The 18274-nt window shown below is 38.4% G+C and overlaps 1 protein-coding gene and 1 long non-coding RNA gene across 4 annotated transcripts in view; one reads left to right on the top strand and one right to left on the bottom strand.

The window, feature by feature from the left end:
* The window catches only part of LOC134207825 (palmitoyltransferase ZDHHC8), a 119247-nt gene that overhangs the window by 93492 nt on the left and 7481 nt on the right, over positions 1 to 18274 (bottom strand). The gene's annotated exons all lie outside the window — the stretch shown is intronic.
* Positions 1511 to 1908, top strand: LOC134216823 (uncharacterized). Its single transcript, XR_009980840.1, has 3 exons — positions 1511 to 1691; positions 1752 to 1830; positions 1888 to 1908. It is a non-coding gene; the product is annotated as an uncharacterized LOC134216823 (long non-coding RNA).

The raw sequence follows: 18274 nt of genomic DNA, 5'->3' as shown, positions 1-18274 counted from the left end.
AAAGATGATCAGCCGCCCCTAACATGGAGAACAGACGCTCAATAAGATTTGCATCTCCGGAGAGGAGCAAACCCCCCTTCCCTGTCTTCCCTGAGGTTGGTTACCTGTTCTTCCCTAAGGTTGCTCGTATCCCGGCCAGCACCACGGGGAGGTAGGGATGGGAGTTGCTGGGTAAGAGGCTAAGGACCACGAGATGGAGTCTATTTTATTCCTTCAGGTACGCGAGGTACCAATGGTACGCTTTACCCAGCATTTGCCGTACCGTGAACGTTCATCTTATGCTGTAATAATGCAAATATGGCTGAAAGGTCCTCTATTGGTTGGGGGTTTACTATTGGATACTACAGATTTAATTTTTTTTATGATTTTCAACTGTTTTTTTAGTTTTTGAATTCTAAAACTTGAACCTGAATTTTTTTTAAAAACATAGACACTAAAATTCAAAAATCTCAAAATCTAAAACTCTAAAAATCCTAAAAATCTTGAAATCTGAAATGCTATAAATAAAATAAATCTGAAAACTTAAAAAAATCAAAATCTAAAAAAAAAATAAAAAAAGTCTAAAATTCTAAAGATTTTAAATTTAAAAAAACATAAAATTGAAAATTCTAAAAAACTAAAAATCTAAGAACTTACAAATAAAAAAATAAGTACAAGCCCTCAATTTTGGCAACAAAGCCATTCGATTTTGGCAACAGATTTTTTTTTAATTTTAGGCCCTTAATTTTTTTTTTCATTTTATAGTCCGCGTAAAGCTCATGTTACGATTAAAAAACCCTGATTAATCCACCTAGCGGTGTTGGTGCCTTTCTCGAGCAAAAAATATTTGAAAAATATAAATCCCCGGAAATAGGCAATTACCTTTGATTGAACTGAACTTGAGTTGCGTGCTCTTGCCTACGCAATGCGGTCGGGTCTGAGCTTGACGACCGACTGGCAAATAGCTTACACAACCTCACTTGATCAGTACCGTTGCTGATGAAGAATGTGTATAGCCGCCAGACATTCTAAATACTCACGCTCCTCTAATGTGGACGTGTACAATACACATGTGGTTGATTGAACTATAAATGAGTATTTTTTAGCGTTTAGTATTTTGGCCATAACTTCTGATCCCATAGTCCGATCTGGTCAATTTTCAATAGCAAACAATGGGACAAGATTCGCCGTCGAATGCAAGGAATTTGGATATTGCTTAGTTCCAAAAGTGTGTCTTAAAAATTTGTACACACACATACAGGCATCATCTCAATTCGTCGAGCTGAGTCGATCGGTATATAACACTATGGGTCTCCGTGCCTTCTATCAAAAGTTATTTTTTGGATTGATCATATAGAAAGGCAAAAACTGCTTAAATATCAAAACCAGCGGCAAAAAAGAATCGCGTAAAAAGATGTTTTCAAAAAATGCACAACTTTCAAAATCTGCGTGTATTAATAAGTGAAGAAATGTGAAGTATCATAAAAAAACAGATTAATCCACCTAGCGGCGATGTACCTTTCTCGGGTGAAATCATGCAATAGGGTGCGGAACAATAAAATTAAACATAAAAATTGAACATTGTAATTGTTCAATGTTTATACCTAGAAAAGTATAAAAGATGGGATGTCGAATGTGAATGTTCTCTTTTTGCTGTGGATTCTTGTACGTAATAGTAGTGCGCGCGTGTGTAAATGTTATTAAATTTTGAGGTTAGTTTGTTAGTACCTCGTTTTAGTGGAAGTGTTATTAATTGTTTATTGTTTCTCTAGATTGTTATTTGTTTAGTACAAACATGCAAGTTAGTACGGATTAAAATCACCACAGTCTAAAACGGTGATTATTAGTACGGTTAGTTATTGTTAAAGTTAATAATTACTTAAAACTAATGTTAGTAAATTATTGTAGAAAACGAATTAAAAACCCAAGTGAACACACAAAACAAACAGAAATACCAACAAGAAAAAGGTAAATGATTTGTTAAAATGTGAAAAAGTTAGAGGCTAAGTGAGAGGACGTCACAAGGGGTCTTATGTGTTGTGGTTAGGTCCAGCGGGCCTTTTTCTTTTGTTTGTGGCCTTTCTTTGGCAGGAAAGTATCTCCGAAACTTCCGGACGCGCAGTAAACCAGACCCAGCAAGAAGAAGCCTGAGTGAACGTCCAATCCAGGCCCTCGTTCGGTGTCAGCGACGACGCCATCTTTCTCCGACCATCTGCCGGCCAGAGTCGGTTTAATCCAATCGACGGTTGTCATCAACGACGCCATCTTCCATCCAATCCTCCGGCCAAAGCCAGTGTGCCAAGACGCCATGAAGAACCACAACGCGATCCGATGGGCGGCCTGATCAACCGCTCATCGACCTCCGTGGCCACCATCCGGCCAACCAGACCACCAAACAGCAGCTAAACCGCAAGAAACCCCCCCCTCTCATGTGACTATAAAGCGTAAAATAAACCGGTATTGTGAATGTGAATATTAGCCTCGTAGATTTAATCAGAGGAAACCCCGGTTAATGATATTTCCACTAGTTCCACTTTTGTTCGTTCTTCCCGGGTTCGAAAGGAACCGTCAAGCCTCGACGTCCTTGTGATTCGCAAGTGAATCAGACTTTGCATTTAGACCCCCCCCCCCTTCTAGGTTTCATCGTTGTTTCATAGCCCTATTCATAATCAACCAGTGTTCCATCCAAAGTCAAATGTAAGTACTGTTCCTGCCGAGTATGTGTACCCCCTGCCGACAAGTGGCGATGTTTATGCTCAAAATCATAGCACTAACGACCCCATAGATTCCAAACCCAAAGTCCCTGAGCTGGCAAGTTTCACGATATATAACACTATGGGTCTCCGTGCCTTCTATAAAAAGTTTGCTTTTTGGAGCGAACACAGCCTTTACGTATACTTGGAATACTAGAAAGGCAACAATCTAAAATCTATACACACTGGGGTCACTTTTTATCGACTAGTTATCGTTGTTTGCAAAAATGTATCCAAAGAATCAAGAAATTCAGAATAAACAACAAAATAGGTCGTATGAATAAAAAGTAGTAAAACTCGCAGCTTGTATACAAGATACTATAGTATCTACTCAAAAGTAAAATCTACATGTTTGATATAAATTTAAAAAAAAATCGATCACGTCGCACATAAGGTACACTGGGGGAAGTGGAAAAAGGGGGTAAGTGTAAAAATCGACTCGAAAAATTGGAATTGTACATACTTTACAGTTTTTACCACATCATAACATTATGCAAAAATATACTTTGTTGCTCACACTAATACTATGTTGATATTTGTATAATACATACACTAACACGGTTAACGCATGAACTGTAATTTTAGGTTTCGCGAAAAGTTGATTTTTGCATTCATAAAATCAATTCTTATTTGCACCAATTGTCCCTTTTTCAAATGAATTTATATCACAGGTGACCATTATAATACAATTAAACTAATCCCATTCAATTGGTAGTGGTTTGTACCAAGAAAGGAAATAATTCAAAGATTTTACACTTACCCCAGGTATCAAACACTGCGGGGGAAGTGGATAATGTTCTAATTACGCAATTGTTTTCTTCCCTCTAGGGTTTATTTCGATAGCTGTGAATCTTAATATGTTCCTTCTTTGTTATCATTGTGATTCCAGTGGTGATTGTACTAATATAAAGTAGAAAACGCCTGATTAATCCACCTATCGGTATTGATGCCTTTCACATGTTTTACATATGAAAAAAAATGTATAAGAAAGTTAAAAATAGCACTGATAGGTAAATATATTCTATAATTCACATTAATTTTTATTCATAACAAGTTTCGCCGTTGAATGCAATTTTTTTGCGAACAAATTGGTTAAGGACAAGTGCTTAAGAATAGCTGATAATTTTGTACGTGCTTTGCGCACACACATACATACATCATCTCAATTCGTTATACTAAGTTGATTAGTTTATAACCCTGTAAGTCCCATTTTTCCTTTAAAAAATTCATCTTTGGGCGAACATATAGATTTTACGTACACTTAGTGTTCGAGAAGGCAAAACCGGCCCTCCCCTAGCTATTACGAGAATTCCTTGAGGATCTATTCCGTTAAGGTAATGAAATTATTCCACAAAAGATACTCAGAGCAATTATCGTATTGATTTTAGTTGTATGTAACTACTCATTACTATTGAAGGTCAAGGTAACATGTGTTTTCCACTTACCCCATCCCACTAGGGTAAGTGGAAAAAGAACTCCCAATTTTAAAATCTATTTCCATAAATTTCAATCGACCAAAATGGTATGAATTTCCGCACAGTTGGTGCAAAATTGACTGTTTTTGAAAGCCCATTTTGATTGAACGCATTTACATCATTAAAACTGGTTTTACACTAATTTAAACATGCACTATCGATTTTTCCTTTTCCACTTCCCCCAGTGTACCTTACTACATTCGAACTTAAGCGTTTACTATACAGTTTACTACATTTTACTACATGCAGAAATTTCAAAACAGAAATAGACCGCATGATGACGATGGTGATTTCATCATTTCTGCAGCTAATTGATGATTGTTCTCTCTGTTTTGTTTTATTTTGTTTTCAAATAAACTTCACAAAGAACAAAGCATCTCTCCGCATCAGCTTGATAGTGTGATAGAGTGATAGCTTGCATCTGAGACGTGGGTCGCAACGTCTAGAGCAGACTACAAGAAATCAGTAGTAAACACTACTTTTATTCATACCGAATCAGTTGTTTGTAGTATTTTCGAAGTACACTACACTTAGTAAAGTCTCTTTTATTCATACGAACATGTTCCACAAGTGACGTTTACTACTCAAAATGTAGTAAACTCAAACATTCTACTTTTTATTCATACGATCCAACATTCCGTTCATGAGTGCTTGTCGTGCGACGAAGAATATCTTTCACGATCTGTTTATATTATGCCAGTTGAATCCTAAGCCCTTGTCTCCAGTTGTTTTTCCATTTTCCAGATTCATTTATTAACTCTTTAAGTGTTCTGTTCGTCAAAGTCGCAGCTGATTTGCTGATTTGCGAATCCGGCCTCGTGCAAAAAAGGTCTTAATGATAAACCTCTCATAAACACATGCCCTATCTCCATTCACCAGTCAGCAGTACTACTACAGCAAGTCAAGCGTAAGCAAATAGATAAGCCTCTACATTTTGTTTAACCTTTGCTCGATAGGCTCGCTCGTTGTCCCCTTTCTCATTGCTTATCGATGGCGAGTTAGTGTTCGAGCTGTATCCCTGTTTGCATCTTTTTTTTGTGAACCAAATGAATAAACCAGCAACACGTTTTTCTGGTAATGAATTTTAGAAAATCGCATTAAAACTAGCTGTTTTACGAAATGTCTTGCAACGGAAAATGAATGCGCACAGCCATTAGAATGATAAATGGAAAATTTAACAAGAGAACATTTTTTACATGCATCACTTTTTTAAAAGGAAAGGGACTCGAAACTCGTGAAACAAATAGCAATCCGTGAAGAAAATCGTATTGTGTCTTTATTAAGACCAGATTTATTTGGATGGAGAGCAATGTTTATCCTGGAGAACAAAGTTAATCCCCTTCATCCACTGTGCTTGACCGTACAAAGATCAGCGCATTGCCCTACACGGTGCACTTGTCGTGCCCACGAAAATTGATTTTGCTTTCGCTAGCGAATCAGCTGTTGTCTGTGAGCACTTCTAGTGGCCGAAGTCGTACTTGACTTCGGTTGTGCCGCACAGTCCTACATTTACTTGACTCGAAGCCTGGAAAACTTGACCCCCGGCTCTTATCGTCCACCTCAAGGAGTTACGACGTGGTTGAGTCACGGCACGGCACGGGTGCACTTGAGCACAATCGCAACCAACAACGAATGACATTGTTCCAAAGGGGTTCTTTTTTAAGCTTTCCTCTGTGTTTCTTTAACTAATCGTCTTTTATTATTGACTGACCTAGTTGAAGGAGATATTTTTTGAGAAAGAAAGCTAAGGCGGCATTCAGCTGTTGTAATATAGAAACAAACTTTTTGTGTAGAAATCGATGCCGTATTCTGTTCGGGTCAAAAGACTTTAGTCACCCCGAACTACGTAATTCACGAAAGGCACCCGGCCTCGAGCTTCCATGTGACAACAAGTCGTATTATGTCAAGCTATTTTTAAACCGCCATACCTACTGGAACTTACTTTTCGATGATTAATTCAATAGTGTGTGTCCGTCAACCTGCTACCGTATAGTAGAGCGGTGTGGCAATGAATAGTTATTTGCATGACACACCACCAACCAGCAGCAGCAGCAGTAGAATGGGCCATAAAAACGATTGTTTGCGCTTCTGGGGACACGGGGCCGCGTGCCGGCATAAATGTGGAAAAATGGTTTGTCAGTTTGTCGGATTGTCATATTACGAAGATGAATCGTTGAAATGTTGATGATATGAAAGTGATTCGGAGTGTTCGATAACGGTTAAGTTTAATTGTATTTCGATTCATTTGTAGGCAAGAGGTCAAAATATGAAAATAAAACAGAATAGCTGTCCCTCCTCCCTCCCTCCTAGGGCCCTCCTTAGCCGTGCGGTAAGACGCGCGGCTACAAAGCAAGGCCATGCTGAGGGTGGCTGGGGTCGATTCCCGGTGCCGGTCTAGGCAATTTTTGGATTGTAAATAGTCTCGACTTCCCTGGGCATAAAAGTATCATCATGTTAGCCTCACGATATACGAATGCAAAAATGGTAACCTGGCTTAGAAACCTCGCAGTTAATAACTGTGGAAGTGCTTAATGAACACTAAACTGCGAGGCGGCTCTATCCCAGTGTGGGAATGTCATGCCAATAAGAAGAAGAGAAGAAGAAGAAGCTGTCCATGTGCTTAGTTTTTGGAGAATTTATTCGTTCGAAACACGAAACATCTCCTACGAGGTTGAGCATCCCTTCCTGCATCCTAATACAAATCTTCAGAGCACAATCATGTAATTCCTTTAATCTGAAGAAGACTAGTTTATTTGTGGACGCAGTAGCGCCCATGGCAAGTGTTTTTTTTTTTTCAATATAAATGGTTCATTAATTCATGCATTTATCTCGCTAATAAAGACAAAAAAATCATGCATTCAAAAAAATCATAATTTTCAACGTCTGTTGTCTGTGATTTCTTTCATCAAATGATGTGTCTGGTTGTCTAAGGTGTCACTGGTTTGGTTTCTGCATCTGATTGAATTGAAGTGTCAAATATTTTATTTTTTGTGAGAAATTCCCCGCGTGCTGCGTCTGGTTGGCTAGTCACCGGACAGACAAACAGGGCTATTATATAAGTAGGGGAAAAGACGGCTTTGGCAGGTTTTGTTCTATTATTAGCAGGGGGTTTTTGTCGACCGAATTTTATAAAATTTGGCCACAATATTCTTTAATATGCAAAGAATGTTTAGGCCAAATTTGAGCATAATCAGTCATAAAAACTCCCCTGACAATAATAGAACAAAACCTGCCAAAGCCGTCATTCCCCCTATATAATATATGATAATAAGAACCCTGTTTCCAAAAAAAATTCACCTAACATTTCAACCAGAATCCAGCGTGGATTCCAAAAAGATTTTTTTTATTAATTATAATTATTAATTTTGAAGACAAGCCTAATCGGGATTTTGAAAGAAATATCACCAGAAATCGAAATATTATTTCAGGAAAAATATATTCAAAACTCTAGGAAATATACGACTAGAATATTGAGAAGAATCCGTACATGATTTTATAAAAAAAAACACACAAATTATTCCACCTAGCGGCGTTAGCGCTTTTTTTATGCGATATGAAAGGTAAATCGCTTCTAAGCAAAGTCTGAAATAGCGCTGTGTGGTGAATATGTCTATTATCCACATTGCGTTATAATCATTTCACGAACCTTGTCACACGTTAAAATTATTTTATACAATCATTTATTTTTTATTTATTACCAGACTAAGGCCGGAGTGACCTGTGCTGCACCTAAAAGCCTTCTTCATTCAGCACGGTCCATGGTTGCACGTCGCCATCCACGCAGTTTGCGGAGGTTCCGCAAATCGTCTTCCACCTGATCGATCCACCTTGGCCGCTGTGCACCTCGCCTTCTTGTTCCCGTCGGATCGTTCTCGAGAACCATTTTCATCGGATTACTGTCCGACATTCTGGCTACGTGCCCGGCCCACAGCAGTCTTCCGATTTTCGCGGTGTGAACGATGGATGGTTCTCCCAACAGCTGATGCAACTCGTGGTTCATTCGCCTCCTCCACGTACCGTCCGCCATCTGCACTCCACCATAGATGGTAAGCACTTTCATTTCGAAAAATCCAAGTGCGCGTTGGTCGTCCACGAGCATCGTCCAGGTCTCGTGTCTTGGTAATGACCCAGTGCAATGCTCTAGCCAGTGCCTCACCACCACCGTGTTTAAATAGCTCTCCTGGTAGTTGGGCAACTCCAGGGGCTTAGTTGTTCTTCAGCCGGCCAATCTCCTCCTGGTTTTCCTGGAGATCACCATACCGCCATCTTTGTCTGCCACATCGCCATTCAGGTGTTTTTCGTTGTGCTGCCGCCACTTTTGGATCACGTCACGCTCGTTCGTAAGAAGGTTCCCGTTTATGTCCTTACACATATCAGGCTGTGGCACGTGGCCCTTACGTGAACGGTTTAACTTCTCATTGAACTTTCGTGTGTTATTAGCGCGGTACAGTTGCTCCGTCTCTTCACGGTCTCGATCTTCCTGCTGGCGCTTTTTCCTACGGAAAATCAAATTTTGTCTGTTCCGCGCCCGTTTATATCGTGCCTCGTTCGCGCTCGTGCGGTGTTGAAGCAATCTCGCCCATGCTGCATTCTTCTCTTCCACTAACTGCTCACATTCGCCGTCATACCAGTCGTTTCTCTGATCCGGGAGCACCGTGTCAAGTGCAGCGGTTGCGGTGCTACCAATGGCGGATCGAATATCTCTCCAGCCATCTTCAAGAGACGCTGCGCCTAGCTGCTCTTCCGTTGGGAGTGCCACTTCCAGCAGCTGCGCGTTTTTTTGGAATAGTCTACCGTCTTGTAGCCGCCCAATGTTAAGCCGCGGCGTCCGAATTCGACGCATGTTGTACACCGTCGAGAGTTTTGAGCGCAGGCATACTGCAACGAGGTAGTGGTCGGATTCAATATTCGCACTGCGGTAAGTGCGGACGTTCGTGATGTCGGAGAAAATTTTACCGTCGATTAGAACGTGGTCGATTTGGTTTTCCGTTTCTTGGTTAGGTGATCTCCATGTGGCCTTGTGGATATTTTTGCGGGAAAAGAAGGTGCTTCGGACTACCATTCCGCGGTAGGCTGCGAAGTTTATGCATGCGTCGCATAAGTCGTTGGCCGTTGTCATTCGATACGGTGTTTCCTCTCTTCCTACTTGTGCGTTCATGTCACCGATGACGATTTTTTTTTTTTAATAACCCGCCACTATCCCCCACACCAAAGAGCTCACCAGGAGCTCCCTGGTAATGGACGCAACTATCTCAGCTTATTCTGTGCAGCAAAAAAATAACAAATTTATATTTATAAGCTGAGATCAAATAATTATTTATAGCAAGTATGTATACTAATAGGCGAATCTATGTAATGTCCCAGTGGAATGAAGTTCCGTTTAAGGGACACATTGATTGATATAGCCAAAAGATAAAATAATGAAATAAAGAAATATATTTTTAAACAAATAATAATAAACTAATAATTTTTATGGGTATTAATAACAAACAAAAATATTTAATGAATTATTAAATTACTGTAAACAAAAAAACAAAAAAGATTATCATGTTTCTGGTAGCCGATGTGAAAAAAATAAATTAACCAAGAATGTCGTGTAGATTTGATTTCATGAGCTGTTTGACCTGAGATTTAAAATTTTCACAGATTGTTGATTTGCTTCAACTGCTCTGGTAAATTGTTGAACAGCTTAGGACCAATAACTGAAATTCTCCTTTGACCAAGTGTTGTGGCTGCTCTACTTAATTGTAGGTTATAAGCACGTCTTGTACTGTAGCTGTGAGTAACTGGTGGCATATCAATGGTATGGTGGAAACGCGAGTTGTGCAACGTGTCATGTACAAAAACGATCGTTTGCAATTTGCAAATACTGCGAATAGGAAGTATATTATGTAATGTATCAGAATAAAGCAGCAAAGTGTGGAAAAGGAAAGGTTTATTAAATATAGTTTTCAAACACCTGTTTTGTAGAGTTTAGAGAAAAATATATTAAGCTCTTTTAGTGGAATGTATTAAACCGTCTAAGACGAATTAAGTACTGTCCATTTAATTCCACTAGTTAATTTTCGTAATCTTTGCAGATACGTATTTCGACCACAACTGTGGTCGTCTTCAGTATCTTGTACTTGACTCGACTTCGAAGTCAAGTCAAGTACAAGACATTGAAGACGACCACACAGTTGTGGTCGAAATACGTATCTGCAAAGATTACGAAAATTAACTAGTGGAATTAAATGGACAGTACTTAATTCGTCTTAGACGGTTTAGAGTTTAGAGCTTTTTAAGCGATGATTTGGATGCATGACCCCAAGTTAGAATTACGTAAGCTAATGATGGAGTGAATATGAGCAAAATAGAACTTTAAAAGAATATCACGTGAGACGAAATAACTAACCCTACGTAGTATTCCGCAGAGAGATGAAACTTTTTTTTCAACATATTTTATGTGATCATTCCAACATAATGTGGAATCCAGAATTAAACCTAAATACTTGAATGTTTTTACTTTTTCTATGCAACAAGAGTTGAACGAAACTTGGTTGTGTAGGTCTACCTTTTTACGAAAAGAGTGAAAAATCATGAATTTTGTTTTGGATATGTTTAACGATAGAAGGTTTGATTCGAAATATTTAGATAAAATGGTCAAGTCATCCGACATGTCATTTACTATTGTATTTGCAACATGGTTTGGGTAGAATAAAGCAGTATCGTCAGCAAAGAGACGCGGAAATCCTTTCAGTTTAAGCCTGCTTATGTCGTTCACATATAAGAGGAATAGAAGAGGGCCTATATTGCTACCTTGCGGTACACCAACTTTGATGGGTTTAAGGGAACTTTGTGAATCCTCAATAGATACAAACTGTAGTCTATCTTCTAAATAACTTTTTATAACTCGATTTGCAACGCCTCGAATACCATATTTATCCAATTTCCTGAGTAATATTGTATGGTTTAGTGTATCAAACGCCTTACGAAGGTCTAGGAATAGTGCGCCAACTAGTTGTTTACAATCAATTCCTTTTATAATATCATCGAGTAATTCAGAGACTGCCGTGGCTGTACTGCTGCCTTGCCGAAACCCGTATTGGTAATTGTATAACACGTTATTTTGATTCAAAAACGGTAAAATGCGGTTTAAAAGTAATTTTTCTAATATCTTATTGAATATGGAAAGTGTGGAAATGGGACGATAGTTGTTAACATTAAATCTATCTCCTTCTTTAAATATAGGTACAACTCTAGCAATTTTTAAACATGATGGATATGTTCCAGATTCCAAGATTTTGTTGAACGAGTCGGCTAAAATTCTAGAAAATTGTTCTGAATTGTTTTTAATAACATCAACAGTAATTCCATCGGGACCCGGACTTTTATTTCGTTCTAGACTGTTTATTAACAATGTAACTTCGTTTATTGAAGCTTGGCTTAGAAAAATAGAGCTAGATACGTGTTGTAGGTTTGTTCACGGATTCATAGCAGGATCGACATTAATGCTATCAGCAAGTTGTTGTCCTATATTCGAAAAACAATTGTTGAATATTTCACATTTTTGTTGATTATTGTCAACTTTAACACCATGAGGTGAACCGGTCAAGGGCCGAAAACCTCATTAATAAAGACAATAATAATAATAATAATAAACTTTAACACCATTTTCGACCAGTGTTATTGTATTATGTTTAGTGGATTTACCAAAAATGTTGTTTATATGTTTCCACAGTTTCGAATGAGAAGTATTATTCAATAGGTTTGCATAATATGTTCTTTTGCATTGTTTGATAGTGTGGTCACTTTGACGGATATATGCTTAAGTAATCCTTTGATGTTCTGATCATTGGGGTGCCTCCTAACTCTTTTTTATAGTTATTTTTCAGTTTTATTAAATGCCATAGATTGAAGCTCATCCATGGACAATAATTATTTTTGACACAGACATTTTTTGTTATAGTTTTTGAGTGTTTCAATAATAATGACTTATAAGTAGATACTATGTTAGACAGACAAGTATTAACATCTTCAATTTCACCAACATTTCCCAGGAATATTTTGAAATCAGTGGCAAACCTACGATGGTCCACGATAGTTTTGGTTAGGGTCATTCTTTCTCTTGGCTCGTGTAATTCAATCGATGTAAGTATCATACAGTGATCACTTACCTCATTCAAAATTGTATCGTTTCGTATATTGATAATATCTCCTACTCTGCAAATAAAATGGTCGGGAATGATCGAACTGATTGGCCTAGTGGGAATGGTGCTTGTACATGCAAAACCATAGGATTCGAGTAAAAATTTGTATTTCACAACTACATTGTTATTTGTGACATTAACAGGTATGTTGATGTCACCAACAAAAAAACAAGGACGATTTCGGTTACTATCAAGACATTTTTCTAATTCATTCATGAAATAGTTTACATCAAATGATGGAGGGCGGTAAAAACCATGCACATTATGTGAATGTCCATTAATTGATAGCTCAACGTGGATATGATGGAATCCGTCGACATGAAAGTTACGCACCACAGAAAATTTAATATTTGTCCTAATATACATGACTAAGCCACCACTTGAAGTTCCTCGGCATGAAAATATAGCAGTAAAGCCTGGAATGTTGTACAATCCAATATTATCGCTTTTTACCCAAGTTTCACCTATAATGATTACATCAATTCAAGCAAAATTTTTCATAACGACGTATGTAACAAAAGTAAACAAAACGAGGTTTTTAATACAACGTGACAATCACACGCGGCTTTATATAATACGCATCGATTTTACTGATTTCAGATCTTAAAATTCTTTAATTCAATCTTTTTACGAATCGACGTATGTCAAAAATCAATTTTTGAAGTCTCACTGTTACATACGTCGCTTTAACATATGGGAACTAAGAGCGACCTATGTACCAAAAAAAGCAAAACAAAACAAAACTGCAGTTGCGTCAATCGTGCACTATGGAAAACCGACCAATGTACACCGACGTGCGTGCAGCATACCGGTGTATGTATAATTTTATCGTTTTTCACAGTGAATTTGAATGAACTGAGATTTGATGTGAAGCACGCTTATTACGTGTCATGTAATGACGCATGCCAGCGGAAAAAAGTATTGAAAAAAGATTTAGTTTTAAAACAGTTTTAGAAAAAGTTTTGCCAACTTTCTGCAAAGGATTTCTCGAATCCTCATAATTGTTACATACGCCGTTATGAAAAATTATGCTTGAATTGAGAGTTTACATTGATCGAGTACTTCAAGAACAGTATCAAATTTTGAGAGATCGTTTATCCCTCTAACATTCCATTGAAAAATACGCAGGAAGTTGAATTCAATAACAGAAACTGAATCATTAAAATCGTTCAAGTTGTCATGGGAAAAATTGTTTATGTTATCCATTATTCGTAGCATTTAAATAACAGTAATGAACAATTTGTGGACAAAACAAATTACTCAACAGATGTTTTGAGTTCAAACGATCCGGTGTTAGATGAGGTTTTATGTTTGGTTTCATTCATAAAACTGGTGACATCACTTCGATTTCTAATGGCAATTGGTTTTGATTGTTCATCTATCTTAACTAATATCACTCCATCTCTACCAGCCCATACATATTTCAAGTTGAGTTTTTTTTGCAGCTCCCTCATTTCATGTAACAGTTCTAACGAGAAGGGGGTTAACTCATCCCGAATAGCCAGACGTGTTGGCTTTCCATTAAAAACCATCGACTGATCAATGGAGGTCGATAGCAGCTTTCCAAAATCTCTCTTTTTCGACAAAAACGTTTCTTTCACAGCGGTATTGTTAAAAATTATTCGGATCGGGATAAGTTTGTTTAGAGCTGAACTTGAGGTAGATACTCGAGAAGCAGACATAATGGAATTTGGTGGAACGTTAGCTCCGATACAGTTTCCCACTTTTGAAACTAGTTCCTGAACATTTTCATTAGCATGAACGGGAACTCCAAGTAAGACTACGTGATTCGAAATAGAATCCTTGGTGGTCTGATTACTATTGCTTTCCAACTTGTGTACGAGGGACGATAATGACAAATACGACTTCTTCAAAATGCTAACTTCAGATTTCAAGTATTCGTTTTCCTGTTTGAGAGATTGTAGATCGGCCAGAATTAAATCATATTTGGACGAAAGGAACTGTTGAGAATTTTCAATAGCTTGGATGATTGTGTTAACCTCAGTTCTCACGTCTTTCAGTTGATCAGACACAACAGTAGTCATGGTTGTTCTAAGTTCACAATTAAGCTTATGCATCATTGTAGTTTTTGTGTTTTGCATTTCAATATTTTTTTTGTAGATTTCAGAACATTTTTGTGAACAAAAATACATGGTCTTCTTGATTTTATGAACTGCGTTGCCAAAAATATTACGGCACTTGTAGTGAGCATTACAAAAACAATATAAACACGTAACAAGATTATTGGGGTCATTTTCCTTCTTTTTGCATTCTACACAAAACATAACATCATTGCTCAACTCTTCCGACATGCTTGGCTCTTGACACGAACGAATTAAAAATAAATAAATAAATAAACAATTTATAGCTATAGTATACACTTTAAAAAAGAAATTAATAAATAATACATACACCAATAATAACATACAAATTGGGCGAGGGCTGCATTATATAGGTAGAAAGGTTATGCGAACAACAACAAAAGAAGGAAACAAGTTAAAAGTAGCAGCTCTGCCTCTTTAATGCAACCATGAAAAAAAAAAACATTTATCGTTACAACAATTTTTCATCAAGATATGATAAGCAGCTGTCTTCAACACTCTCTTATTCGGTCAGAGCGGCAAGGATCCCACGAATTTACTTGCATCCAGAACCAGTTTTCTTTCAGATCGTTCTTCCTATTTCGCCAAATTCTGCAGTAATTAAACTGCGACCATTCAAGTGCTTACGGACTATGGTTTGAATAGTCGTATGTAACGATGACGGCCCTTGCCATAGACAAACGAAACCACAGTCGTGTGCTACTGAAAGGTGTACTAGATTTGCTAAATCATTCCTCCCAACTTCGCTAAATTCTGCAAAAACTGCGACCACTTGCACACAGACCGACTATTGGAATATAGTTGTATGCGGCGACGGTGGCCCTTGCCGTAAACAAGCGAAACCACTATAGTGTGCTACTAAAGGATGTACTAGATCGACAGAAGATAACTAAACTCATGCGCTTTCACTCACGGAACCGAAACACTACCACTAGATGAACAGATCGTGGTTGGGACCACAGTTTATCAATACAACTAATACAATCTATACATTATCAATTCGAAGTCACATTAAGATGGCTAGAGCACTCGATATACACATGAACAAATTAAAACACTAATTAACGTCTATATACCTCAGCAGCCTAAGCTCAATCGAGTAGGTTATACTGTAGTATGTACTAATGATCACTAATCAACATAGATTATTAATAAAATGAAAGAATGTCACATTTAATTATGCAAAAATATAGCGAAGTTAAATCAGCGACATCAGCTACCAGAAACAGTGCTGCCAGGTTTTGACGTCTCGCAGTAAGCATCCATCGTATAGCTGCTCCAGCTGTGCATAGAACGCTTTTTTTCGTCGTCGGGTCTTCCTTTCGTGTGGGCAGTGCACGTTGATGATGCTATAGTTGAAGGAACGGCCTTTAATCCTCAGCTTGCACATCCTTGCATTGATTGGCTGCCACACAATCACACGATGGCGCATCTTACCCAGCACTATGAAGCCGGCTCCCAGCTCGTTGGTGATGCCACAGCTTTGGTAGAAGGTAGCCGCTCGATGCCCGCTTTTTACAGTTTCTGTCCTGTCCAGCAAATCTCCTGCAGCACCACGACGTCAAAGTTGCGGGGATGTAATTCATCGTAGATCATCCTGTCGCAATCTGCGAAACCTAGCGACTTGCAGTTCCATGTTCCAAGCTTCCAATCGTGATCCTTTATTCGTCGCCTAGGTCTTTGCCGATTATTACGAGTCGCATTATCTCTTATATTGTTCGTAGGAATTTAACAGGGCCCACTGTCAAACCCCACCACATCCTAGGCACGTCCCACAACTCGCAGATGACCTGGGGAGGGATCGTCAAGCCCTTGGACATAGTCCCTGCTAGTGGTGTGCCGGTTCGATATTTGTCGGCGGCGGCGTTTTCGGCGTCACGACGAAAGCCATTTGGGCCGGCGGCGGCGGCGTGAATCGAATATTTTTTTTTTGCCTTTTTTCGGGATATTTTTCGGGATAGGAAAGGAAGAATCTTTTAAATTTTGCATGAAAAATCTAAACAACTTCTCCAGAAAATTCTATAAGTTTTTCCAAAATTTGGAAATTATTTTCGGATTTTCCACGGGAACTACTTTGAAGTTTCGAGAAATCTTTGGAATTCCCAAATAAAAATGTTTGGAATTTCAGCAGAAATTTACATGAGAAACTTCTGAACTTTCACGAAAAATTGTTCTTAACTTCTACAGGAAAATCTTTGGAAATTCACGGAAATTTTCTGTTGAGTATTCTTCGAAAATTGCACAAAAATCTTCATAATTGCAAGAGAGTGCGGCTAGTAGAATGGTTGTTTTAACGTTGACTTTCTCAGTCTAGAATAATAAGGACGGCTAGTTTGGCATGGCCAACGATAAAACAGTAAATTCTTAAGAATTTCCGCGGGAGACTCTAAGGAGTTTTCAAGGAAAATTCTCTGTAATTTTCACGAGAAATTCTCCGTAAGTTTAACGGAAACTTCTTAAGAATTCCCACGGAGGATTGTTCAAAATGTTTGTATTTCTACGGAAAATTGTTCAAAGTTATTGGATTTCTACCGAAAATAGACGTTCGATAACCGAAAGTCATTTAACTGCAATGCTTTTAACTGCAATTCGATAATTACATCAGTTTTGCAGTTATCGGACAGCTGAACTTCAAAACGATGTCAAAGCCGATGCATTGCACTTCACAATCAGGTGCACTTCTATTGCATCTGACATCTCCTGACAATTATTTGACGTCAATAATGCGTCGCGGTTATCGAAAGGCATTCGCTAACTGAAACGAAAACATATTGCAGTTATTGAACGACTAATGTATTAATATTCCATTTTTTTTTATTCATTTATTTTTATTTGGTAGGCACTCTGTGTTATTTAACCGCTACTGTGCCGAGATCTACTGTGGTATTCTGCAGCCAGAATCCACACAGAATCTATTTTTAGATTTTTCCATTATTCATTGTTGTTGTCGTTGCTGGTCCATCTCATCGTGAGTCCATTGTGTCCGTTTTGTCCATGTCGTGTATCCAATGATCGTTGCCTTTGTTTGGTTGCCATTTATCCGGGTAACGTTGGAGGAATGCCTCCGAGAAGAACAAGTTGTCAGTCGTCATCAGGCAGTCGTGACGGTAAGGCGCGCACCCCAATACGCCACCGCCTAAGCTGCACATCCGGCGACTGACGAAGGTTTTGGTGGAGGGGCTGGGAATCGAACCCATGACCATTCGCTTGTAAGGCGAACGTGTAGCCAACTACGCTACGGGACCCCCCGACTTAATATTCCATTGGTCGATCCGGTAAATTGGCCGAAAAAGTTGTTTGCCCTAACATGTCGTTTGGCCGAATAGGTCAACAGGCCGAAAATGCCGTTTTTCCGAAATGGTCGTTTAACAGAATGGGCCATTTGGCAGAAAATATCGCTTGGGCCAACATGTCATAAGGCCAAATGTCAATAACTGAACGGGTAATTTGCAGTTGTTGAACGCCCATCATACTTATCAAAGAGCAATCAATTTTTTTCCCTGAAGAAGACACCGAAACGTTGGACAAAATTTTAAAATTTGTTCTAATAAATCAGAGTGCATAGCCGAAAAATCTCAAAAATGAACGGGTAATTTAGATAAAAATATCTACCTGTTTGGCCGAGTGACATTTACGTTGAAAAGGCCAAACAACCGTTGAACGAAATTTCGTAATCTCCACTTTTCAAGTCGATACTGGCCTTTCAGTCAAAAGTCATCTACCCAAATCCCATAAGTGGTCGTACACTTATTACGTTAGCAATTTTTCTTGGTATT

The sequence above is a fragment of the Armigeres subalbatus genome, chromosome 1, assembly GCF_024139115.2.
Source record: "Armigeres subalbatus isolate Guangzhou_Male chromosome 1, GZ_Asu_2, whole genome shotgun sequence".
NCBI lineage: Eukaryota > Metazoa > Arthropoda > Insecta > Diptera > Culicidae > Armigeres > Armigeres subalbatus.
The sequence above is the reverse complement of the archived record's forward strand: the minus strand, read 5'-3'. Positions and strand labels throughout refer to the sequence as shown.